This window comes from Neltuma alba, unplaced genomic scaffold (genome assembly GCF_004799145.2).
Source record: "Neltuma alba isolate B1F8T4 unplaced genomic scaffold, ASM479914v2 tig00011490_pilon, whole genome shotgun sequence".
NCBI lineage: Eukaryota > Viridiplantae > Streptophyta > Magnoliopsida > Fabales > Fabaceae > Neltuma > Neltuma alba.
This window is the reverse complement of record NW_021636159.1, coordinates 66,030-76,915: the sequence shown is the minus strand read 5'-3', so window position 1 is coordinate 76,915 and position 10,886 is coordinate 66,030. Positions and strand designations below refer to the sequence as shown.

General features: G+C 34.9%; 1 long non-coding RNA gene across 1 annotated transcript; it reads left to right on the top strand.

The window, feature by feature from the left end:
• The first annotated feature begins 10,026 nt into the window (after positions 1-10,026).
• Positions 10,027-10,746, top strand: LOC114714182 (uncharacterized). Its single transcript, XR_003737423.1, has 2 exons — positions 10,027-10,334; positions 10,551-10,746. It is a non-coding gene; the product is annotated as an uncharacterized LOC114714182 (long non-coding RNA).
• Positions 10,747-10,886: the final 140 nt, after the last annotated feature.

The window sequence follows — 10,886 nt, the reverse complement described above, 5'->3', positions numbered from 1 at the left end:
TCGATAAAGTGATTGATAATACAAGAATTATCTAGGACGTTATCGATCAAGCTTAAGAGAAAAAGATTCAACAATAGCTAATAGTTATCTGACACTTGATCGATTAACCAGTGATCGAACATTTGATTGATAAATTTAATAGATATTCAGAATTACTTAGAAACTTAATTTGTTATCATCAAAACCCTTAAATCTAACATTCCTTTAAGTCCTCCCTGCTGATAGATTTGAGTAAAGTGCCTGTTGTTCAAATAAGAAACATTAGGACATGCATAAGTATAACATAAAATAAGAAAATGATATGGTAACTTACAAAATAACCAACAGTATGAAGACTATATCCAGCTCCTCAAAGTTAAGGAACTGAATGAGGTCCTTCTTGTCAATGGTGAAGTCATATGTTACATCTGAACCCACAATCCCCAGTGGCATCTTGAAAGTAAGGGGCTTCTCCATGTTTGCCACTATGGAATGAAGAAGCGCCAAACTGGAATACATAACAACAATGTCACCAAGAAGAGGCAAGAGGACAGGATCTGATGATGCGCTCTTTATTGCCTTCTTCGCTGTCGCCTTCTTCGTTAATAGCTTCCTACCAAGTCTCTTTGGCAACAAAATAAAATGTCCTTTAGCCTGAGCTAGTAGTCGAACCTTATCAGTAGGTTTAGGCACTAGTGTACTACCTTGACCACGAATAATCTTATCCACTGTCACCCTCGCTTGATCCTTTGGAACTTTCTTGCTGTGGATTGTTGTGTCCAAGAATGCTCGACCATTAGCAACATGAACAGTTAAATCTTCAAAGTTCATATAGAGAGCACACGGTATTCCCTTGTCTTCACAGGGTCAGGGCTAGGGTCAAAGTCAAACACTGTCAACTGTTGCATCTGATTATTACTGCCCTTCCCACTTTTCATCATAGGTGAACCCTGAAACATAAAAAAAAATTATTTAAGGCACATTAAATAAGTTTAAATGGATGAAATGAACTTTTAGAAGATTTGAGAAGATGTGTAATTATTACCTGGGAAGGTTCAGACACTTGGAGCATCTAGAATCCGGTTATGCCCATCATCATCATAGCTTGTTGAAACTTGGCATCGAACTCCTCACGTATCTTTTGCATCTCCGTCTTGTGTTTTTTCACTGAGTTGAGCTCGAACTCTCTCTGTTTCTTCCTGTAATCACTGGTCGAGCTCCTCTTTATATACCATGTTAGTGGAGGATGATCTAGTGCTTCTTTATGAACTAGGGCCAAAGAACTGTTTAATGCCAATCCTTTTAGGGGCTCCTCTTACTCTACCAGGATGGTCAGCCTTTCCAATGGTAGTGGCTAATATATCTATCCGTCCATGAGGAACGAATGTACCTTGGGATAATTGATACTCAAGTGTATCCTGTAACATTAAAGCAACAAATTCAATTTAAGATAATTGAAAAAAGCAATTAATGAAGCATAATGCATTAATATTACTTACAATCCTCTCAGCAACAACAACAGACTCTAGAGTAATATATTGACCCCTTTTAACCCTCGCCGCCTTCCATTTTTCTTAGCGAAAAGGACACTCAATGGGTGGAATATAGCTAGTAGGATCTAAAGCAGCAGCCATTTGTGCATTCTTTTTTCACTCCTCCATCATACTTCTTTCCAACCCATTGTACCCTGCACAAGACATAGTATGTGGGTACACATTCTACTCAAATATTTGCTTGTTCTTCCTACTCAGTGCCTATGACGATGAAACAAATTCAACAAAGTTAGTTTAGTTAAATAAAATATAAATTGATTGAAAACTAAGTTTGAAGAAACCAAACCTGAAATGCAGGGTCTTTACGTTGCTTAACAAACCTCTCACATGCCTCGTCACTAACAAAAGAGTATCAATCCTTAGGATGCTCACCCTTTCTTTTTCCACGAAGATACTCTCTTATAAGCATGGATTTAAAATCCCTCCACCGTTCATTGAGTTGCTTAAATAGACAGTCTCTCATTTACTCAGTTACGGGAATATCAAATGTCAGTTGCAATACAATACAATAGAGTTATAAGTAAATAGCAATTATAATTGAAACAAATAGAGAAAAGAATTTGCAATGTACCAAAATATCCTCCCAAATGGTTTGCTTCAAATTTTTATCTACCATCCTCCAATTAGGAATGCCAATCCCAATCTTATTGCGTGCAAGATAACACACATAACAAGTAAATTGAGCCCTTTCAGGACCTACAGCTTTTAAATCCTCATCAAACTCTACTATAATCCTCATGGGCTGTGTGGTCTCATCACGTAAAGCCAAATGCCTCATACGGGTTAGCCCTCTACCTTTTCTCTTGGTAGTAAAGGAGTTGCCGTTGCCAGAACCTTATTGACGGGATCTATCAATTTTCTGTTCAAAGAACAACTAATAAATGTAAGAATAAGAGACATCAAGTAAAGTTAACATAAAACATCAAGTATATTTAACAAAAAAAATCACATTATGAATAAATGATAAATATGAAATGAATTTAATAAGAAACATCAAATAATTTATTTAGGCCTTACAATGATTATCCTCCCAAATTCCTTCATAATGATCATCTCTAACAGCATAGTCATCATCTACCAAATCTAATTCAACTGTTTTAGGTCGAGTAGCTGTGAAAGGCAGGATTTTGTCAAGATTAAACTCTGAGTCACTGTCATCTCCACCAACTCCTTGCCTCTTACCTTGGAGCATGATAGACAATTTCTTTTTTGCTAGATTAGTGACATAAAACACTTGTTTCACTTGACTTGCTAAAATAAATGGCTCAACTCCATATCCAACCCTCTCAAGATCGATCGAAACAAATCCAAATTCTTCATCTACTTGCACAGCATTACTATTAACCTAGTTACATTTGAAGACGGGAACTTTAAACTTAGTGTAGCTAACCCCCCATATCTCTTCTATTGCTTCATAATAGGACATTGAAGCCAATGTTGGGTTTCTCTCTTTTGAACTAGTAAAATGCATAGTTTTGGCTACTACCATCATCCCATTATTCTGCATGGTACTCTTATCGTCTTGGATCTTTGTGTAAAATGAATAACCATTTATGTCATATCTGCCCAAGCACACAACCTCAAAACAAGGCCTTACAGCTAGCCTCTGTGGTGTCTTAAAAGTATTGCCATCCTTTAACACTTTTTGCTTGAACCACTCTGCAAATGACTTATTATGCTTATTAGTTAGTTGCATATCGTTCTTTCTTGGATTCAAGTTCTTCAGCATATTCTTATGAGCATTCAAGTAAGGCAAAACTTCATCCGTGTTGTTTAAAATATATAGATGTGCCTGCATTACAGCTTCTCTTGACATAGACCTCACTATGACACCCCGTGTTCCCTTGCTTCTCCCCTAATCATGTCGAGATTGAGGAAGTCTAACTGCCTTTACCCTATCAAGACATGCGTTACAAAACTCAACTGCCTCCTCAGCTACATATCTCTCAATAATTGATGCTTCAGGCCGATAAAGATTCTTAGAGTACCCTTTTAGGATTTTCATATATCTCTCAAATATGTACATCCACCTTAAACACACAAGGCCACATAGTCTTATCTCTCGCACAAGGTGAGCTATCAAGTGGACCATAATGTCAAAAAAATGATGGAGCAATATGCCTTTCCAATTGGGAGAGGATCACATAGCCTTCATTTTCTAATTCATCTAACTCAACAAGATCAATGACTTTGTTGCAAATGGCATTGAAAAACATACAAAGTCTTGTAATATTGCTTCTCACATCATTTTTTATAATGCCTCAAATAGCAAGTGAAAGTAATTGTTGCATCAACACATGACAATCATGAGACTTCATCCCCATTACCTTCAAATCTTGCATTGAAACAAATTTGCTCAAATTAGAAGAATAACCTTGTGGCACCTTAATACTATTGACAAACCACAGAAACTTGTTTTCTCTTCCTTTGATAATGTGTGCACAGCTGGATGTAAATAAGCCCTCTTACCTTCTCTTTCTTGTGGGTGGAGGAGTTTTCTTATTCCAATTTTGACTAAGTCCCGTCTTGTATTGGTTCCATCCTTAGTCTTTCCACCTATATGTAAAAGTGTACCAACAAGGCTCTCACACACATTCTTCTCCACATGCATTGCATCTAAACTATGCCTCACATCAAGACTTTACCAATATGGAAGATTGAAAAAGATAGATCTTTTTTTCCATACATTTCTCTTACCAGCAATCTTCTTCTTCTCTTTACCGAAGACCACATTAATTTCCTACACCTGTTGATAAAAACTTCTTCTCTAATTAATGGTATTGGAGCAATTTGATATTCTTGTGAGTCGTTAAATGCCTTCTTCAACCTACGGTAAAGGTGGTGTCGACTAAGAAACCTTCTGTGACCAAGGTAAACCATCTTCCTTCTATGTTTAAGTTGCATGTAGTGAGTGCCTTCTTCGCATATTAGACATGCTTTATGCCCCTTAACCTGTATCCTGACAAATTTCCATATGCCAAAAAGTCATTTATTGTAGTAAAGATCATGGCATGTAAATTGAAGGTCTCTTATTTATATGCTTCGAACACATCAACACCTTCCTCCCATAATTTCTTCAGGTCCTCAATCAAAGGTGCTAAATATATATCGATATTGTTTCCCAGCTGTTTTGGCCCTGAGATCATCAAAGATAGCATGATATACTTTCTTTTCATACATAATCAATGAGGCAAGTTGTAAATTACGAGGAGCACTGGCCAAGCACTATGTGAGTTACTAAGATTACCATATGGATTAATTCTGTCCTTACAAAGCCCTAACCGAAGGTTTCTTGGCTCACTACCAAATTGAGAAAATTTTTTATCTATTCTTTTCCAATGAGGAGAATATGCTAGGTGACGAAGCTTTCCATCACATATTTTCTCATTGGAATGCCATCTCAAGTTCTTTGCTTATGTGGCATTAGCAAATAAATGCTTAAATCGTGGTATTATTGGAAGATACCACAGAACCTTCAAAGAAGGACCTTTAGTTATCTCATTATAATCACCATCATCTTTCTTAACTTTATATTTTGAAGTCCCACATTTAGGGCACTTATTCAACCCTTCATACTCATTTCTGAACAATATACAGTCATCAGGGCATGCATGTATCTTCTCATATTCCAAACTCATCTGACACAAAATTTTCTTCGCCTCATACATTCATTTTGGAAGTGAATTCCCTTTTGGAAGAATATCACTCAACAGTTCAAGCAATTCCGTGAAACTAGCATCGATCCAATCATTTCTTGCCTTCAGGTTCATTAATTTCAACACAGTTGTCAACCTTATGTAATCATCTTTACACCCTGAGTACAAAGGCGTCTCTGCATCACTACACAAGATTTTACATGTGAGAGAGAACTGTGTAGAGGACTCAGACCATATGTTACGAAACATATATGAAATTATATCACCAAAGTCTTCATTTACAACTTTCTCCTCTCTAAAAAGTGTTCTCCATGCCATATCCAATTTGTATACCTCAAATTTATTCCATCATAGATAAGATGCTCTCTTATCTTAAGAATACTTTGCCGACTATTGTTTAAGCATTTGACACAAGAATAAGGATAATAATATAATCCATCTCTTTTACTATCGGCATTTCTCTAAGCAAATTTAAGAAACCTTTCAACTCTATCCTCATATTCTTTGCTAATTCTCTTAGCTTTCATCCAATTACAATCCATTATTCTACAGAGTCAATGAGCATAGTGTAATTACTTTTTAAAATTAGATTAAGTAATTTCTAAACAAATAGTCATATATTGTGAATGAGCGAAAATGTTGATAAAAATATATAATCAGAAAAACATATATAAGTTTTGTAAAATAGTTAATAATAAATTATTTTTATTATTTTAATCAAAATTAAAAATATTCTTCATAACATATTTCAACATGCATAAAGTTTTATAAAATTTTAAATTAATTTAATATAATTTCTTTTGAAACACTTAGCTTGCTTCTAATTTAATGTCATAGAAAAATAAAATTAGATTTGTATCTAAAATTTAGCTTTTTGTAAAAATAAATTAAAACACATACTTAAAGAAATAAATTTTTTGTAAAAATATTATTTCCTTTAAGTCTTCCATTCTAATTTTCCCTATAACAAATCCTAAGTTATTTAAAAAATAGACAAATCAATCAATCAACCAAACCAACAATGTAATAAATAAAAATAGGATAAATTTGAAGAAATATAACAAATAAAACAAAAGTAACAATTCAATCTCACACCAGTTCAATGAATAAAGATTCTTAAAGCTAAAACTTCTGAATCCAAAATGAGTACCATGAAATTATAAATAACACTTTATCATTAATCAAAGTTCATAACGGAAAAAAAAAATTCACAAACCACTGAACAGATTATTTATTAGTAAATTCTCAAGTTTATTACTCCCTCCGTTCCTTATTATAAGAGACAAATAACCGAAGTACGTTGATAAAAAAAACAGTTAAAGTTAGTTAAGAACAATTAATGTATAAAAAGTATAATTTTTTTCCAAAAATGCCCTCATTAATAAGGAGAGAGAGCATGAGAGAGAACAATTAAATTATTAAAAGAAAGAGAAGTGGGAGGGAGAGAGAGTGTGAGTTGGAGATAATAAATATGGGTAAAATAGTAAATCAACACAAAAAAGTAGAGACAACTTGTAAGTGTCTCTTATATATAGGAACATGGCATAAGCATCAAGTGTCTTTTATAATAAGGAACGGAGGGAGTACAAAAAAATACCAAAAAATTGAAATAAATATCAAAAAATTATAAAAAAATAAAAAACTTCAAAACTAATCAACTTTAAACATTTAAACGTGTTTCTAATGCCGTATATAGGAAGGAATTGAGGTTTTCTAACACTAAATGCCACCAATCAAGAGCTCAAGCACATGAAAAACGCAAAATAAACAATGCAAGACATTTAAAATGTAAAACCAATCAATCCATTTGCAATACAATAGATTTTTATGGTCAAAACATCCAAGAAACCAAGAAAAAATAAAAAGAATGAAAGAAGAGGATACTTACTTAGTAGAGACAATTCAAATGAGAGAATATGGGCAACGAAGACGGCGGTAGACGGCGGCAAGCAACCATAAGTGAAACTGAGGGGTTTAAACGGTGGGAACGAGGAGGGAATGGCCGATAATGGCAGTTCGGTGGTGGTGGGACAGAGGGGGACCACAGCACACTGATATGCAACTGTGAAAATGTGAAAAAGAGAACCCTATAGCGGTATATTTTGAAACTTTCCATGGCGGTTATTTAGAAAATCGCAGTGGAAGTGAAGAGTTATGTAATTTATTTACAAAAATGCCACCGCTTTTTTTTTTCACAGTGTTTTTCTTCTTAACTGCCGTTGTTTTGCGTTGTTATATGTATATAACATAAAAAGTCATGTATGCTCTGTGCACAGTGTCTTTATCCTAAACCCTACTTGGCCATCACCTGTTGAAGCATATAATATAAAGAGGTAGCTCTCTTCGCACACCACTCTTATCAAACTTCAATCACTCTTCTCCAATTTAAGGCTAACCCTTTTTGATATTACATATTTGTCCAAAGCCCTCTTTAGCTCCTCCTTATCCATAAATGTCATACCCAATATTAATAATGGGTTGTTACTCGACTCCTTATTCCCTCTTAATTCTTTTAGAGGCCCATCATCACAATATAGGCCCAACTCCTCATCACTATCCTTACTCCCCACACTGACATCCTTTTCAAATTCACTCTCAACACTCTTCTCAGTGTCAGAACATCCACTTTCAGCAACATAATTTTCATCTTCACAATCTGAATACTCTGGAGTATTGAACTGTACCATTTGGCCCATGATCTTCATCTTCATCAATTTCATTTCCAACTCGCATCTCCACATGCGAAAACACTCTACATTCACCTATACCTCCACTCTCATCATTAACGGCATCATTTAAATGCCCACTAACCTCCCCAATACTAGTTACTTCATGTACTTCATTCACCTCCTAATCAAACAACCCTATTACAAGTTTCAGCTTCCTGTGTACTGGTTTTAGCTTGCTATTTACCTCACCCTCTTTACTACTATTACCCTCTTCTATGTCATCATACTCCTCAACGTCATCTAACCCATCCAGGCCCTTTTATATCTTCTAACCTCGCCTACTTTTCTTGTAGTGATTCCTCTGTCTTACCCTTTTACCCTTCAATGTTAGACATGCCTTCCACATTAGATGGCATTATCACTGCAATAAACAAAACAAAAATCACAATTAATGGAGTGCTTCGATGGCATTATACTATTCAAAAACCAATATACAAATTTCTGGGTCCCATTCGATGCTCACTTGTTGCTTTCGCCTACTTCGTCTTTCGCAATCTGTAACCCTATCAGAGAATCTTTTCACATGCGTTGAGGATTCCCACCACACAGACTTCCACTCTCTCTTACTTTATCGCTCTTCGATCACTTCTTCATCAAAAACCTTATATTCCCTCTTTGATCTTTACCCTTTTCTACCTTCACTCTCTTCGATCTTTTCCTGCCACACTATTTTGTTAGTTTCCTCAAAGCCTTTCCCTCTCCTTACATGTGATTCTAACATCCTCATTGTAAAGTTTACTCCCTACCACATTTCATCTTCCACTCAAATGTGAGAGCCACATATTATCTCATCATCTTAATCAGCCTCCATGTCAACTCACTTGAGTCAACATTTTTAATCTAATGGTCAATGTGGGCCACTTTAATGGAAGTTGCATTTTTGGGCTGTTTTTGAGGTAATTTCGAATCAAAAAATTTACCATAGTGCCTAGTGCTCCTTTTGGCAATTACGATAGGCAAATTTGCTCCTTAACCCTATATATAATATTTTGGGACTATAGACTCCCATCCCATGTCTCGTTCTATCCTAGAACACATTTTGTCCTATCCCACATCTGTCCCATCTCAAAAATTTTCAAGATTGGATATGCCTCGAGATCAGGACGGGATGACCAGAATGAGAAAACTTAAATAGCCTTACTGAAAAGTAAATTGAGGGTGTTTGTCTGAAATAGACCCTCTCACTGTCCCTTTTCTTAGAATCTTTTAGTATCTCTTAATCCTTTCTGTCCATGTGATCCAAGAGTTAACAATGCACCATATCATTAAGATATTAAAAATGAATAATCACCCTCTATTGTTAGCAAATCTTGACTGCACTTTTTCTGTTACTTTATAAGTTCTTTTTTTTTTTTGTCAGACTATTGCTTTATGGGTTCTGTCGTGAGAAAGCTCCAACAATTTGTTGGTGTGGTTGTGCGGGCTCCATCCACAAGCTTCAAAGTTGTTCCTGCTCTTTATTCCAACCGATTGCTTGTCCAATTTGCAAGACTACTTTGGGGGCTATCTATTTTGATTCTTGAGAGGCAAGGTAAAGTAAAACCAGCTATTTTTTTTAAAAAAAAAAGAGATAGTAGTTTTCTTATGTTCATAGACAATATGACAAATCTTCATTGTCACATGTCCTCGTAGTTTGCTAGTTGTTGCTGCATTATAAGTAGCTTATTATTTGATCTTCTATCTACTAAGGCTCCAAAATGTATCTCGTTTGTTATGTAATATAATTGGAATTTGAACCTAAAAAAAAAACTTTTATGAAATTTTCTCCATTTAAAGTCGGGTTTTTTATTTATTAAGTTCATAAAAGATACCATAGAGCCCTTGTTTAACATTGTCGTAGATTTATTTATTATGTTTATACATTTATTATTGATTATATAAAATATGTTGCATTTTGATTTATATTAAAAAAACATTTCATTTTTTACTAGTATTATATTCTGTACTGTTTATTTGCTTTTTATATAATGTATTCGTGATTACATAAGATCAATATTGTGGAATGTTTATTTCTCCTTTCAATTGTAGTTTTTTTTATATTTAATTTATGAAATTTCTAAGTTTTACAGAAGTTTTTGTTATGTGTGTTGCATAGATTTATTTGGGAGCAGATCGTCTCAGAAGCGGATTTCTCCGTGGCTCTCAGAATCTGCATATCCCATCCGTCCATTCCATCTGAGCGTCCAAAAGGTGACACATCATCCAAATTTAAAATCGCATATAAACCGTTCATCCCATTGTAATTCTCGCCGCACATTCAATTACAAAATACCTATGGCCTCCACGAAGACACTTTCTCAGTTTGCCGTGAATTTCCAACCCCATCAGCGACATAAATAGGGAGCTCCATGGCTACCGAGGATTAGGCACTATGAGAGAATCACTATAGTTTTGCTGAAAGCAATTTATGGGGTCTGGTATTTACCTGAAGACTATTCCTCCATATCTTTGCCCTTTTTTCCACCCCTCCTCTGAATTGCGCTTCTTCCTCCATATCTTCCTACTTTGTTTTCCGTTCTTTTTGGCATTTGTCTATTTACTAGAATTCCTATAACTACTCAAGAATTTTTGAATCTTAACATGCCACCGTTTTTGAAGTGACCTGGCTTACCTTTAGTATTGTTGTATTCTAGCAAGGTTGTGAATCCAGAGAAGCTAAAATGAGGCAACCCATGCTAAAGCTGTTATGGAAAATGACCTTCACCCAATGAGAAGGAAGAAAGAAGAGCAATGTAGATGTTAGTATAGTGTTATAAAGAATGACCGTGTATTTAGCATCTTAATGTATAATATACATTGATTTTAATAAAAGTGATCATCTCCCCTTAACTTGTGCCGTTTCAATCTTTTTTTTTTTTTGTGGTACCTATCAATAAAAATTTATCTTCATCCAATGCTTCCAATGATTGTGTCGGACCATCTAAAGGAGCCTAAAATCCACAAAAAAAAGTATGCATATTATTAATATT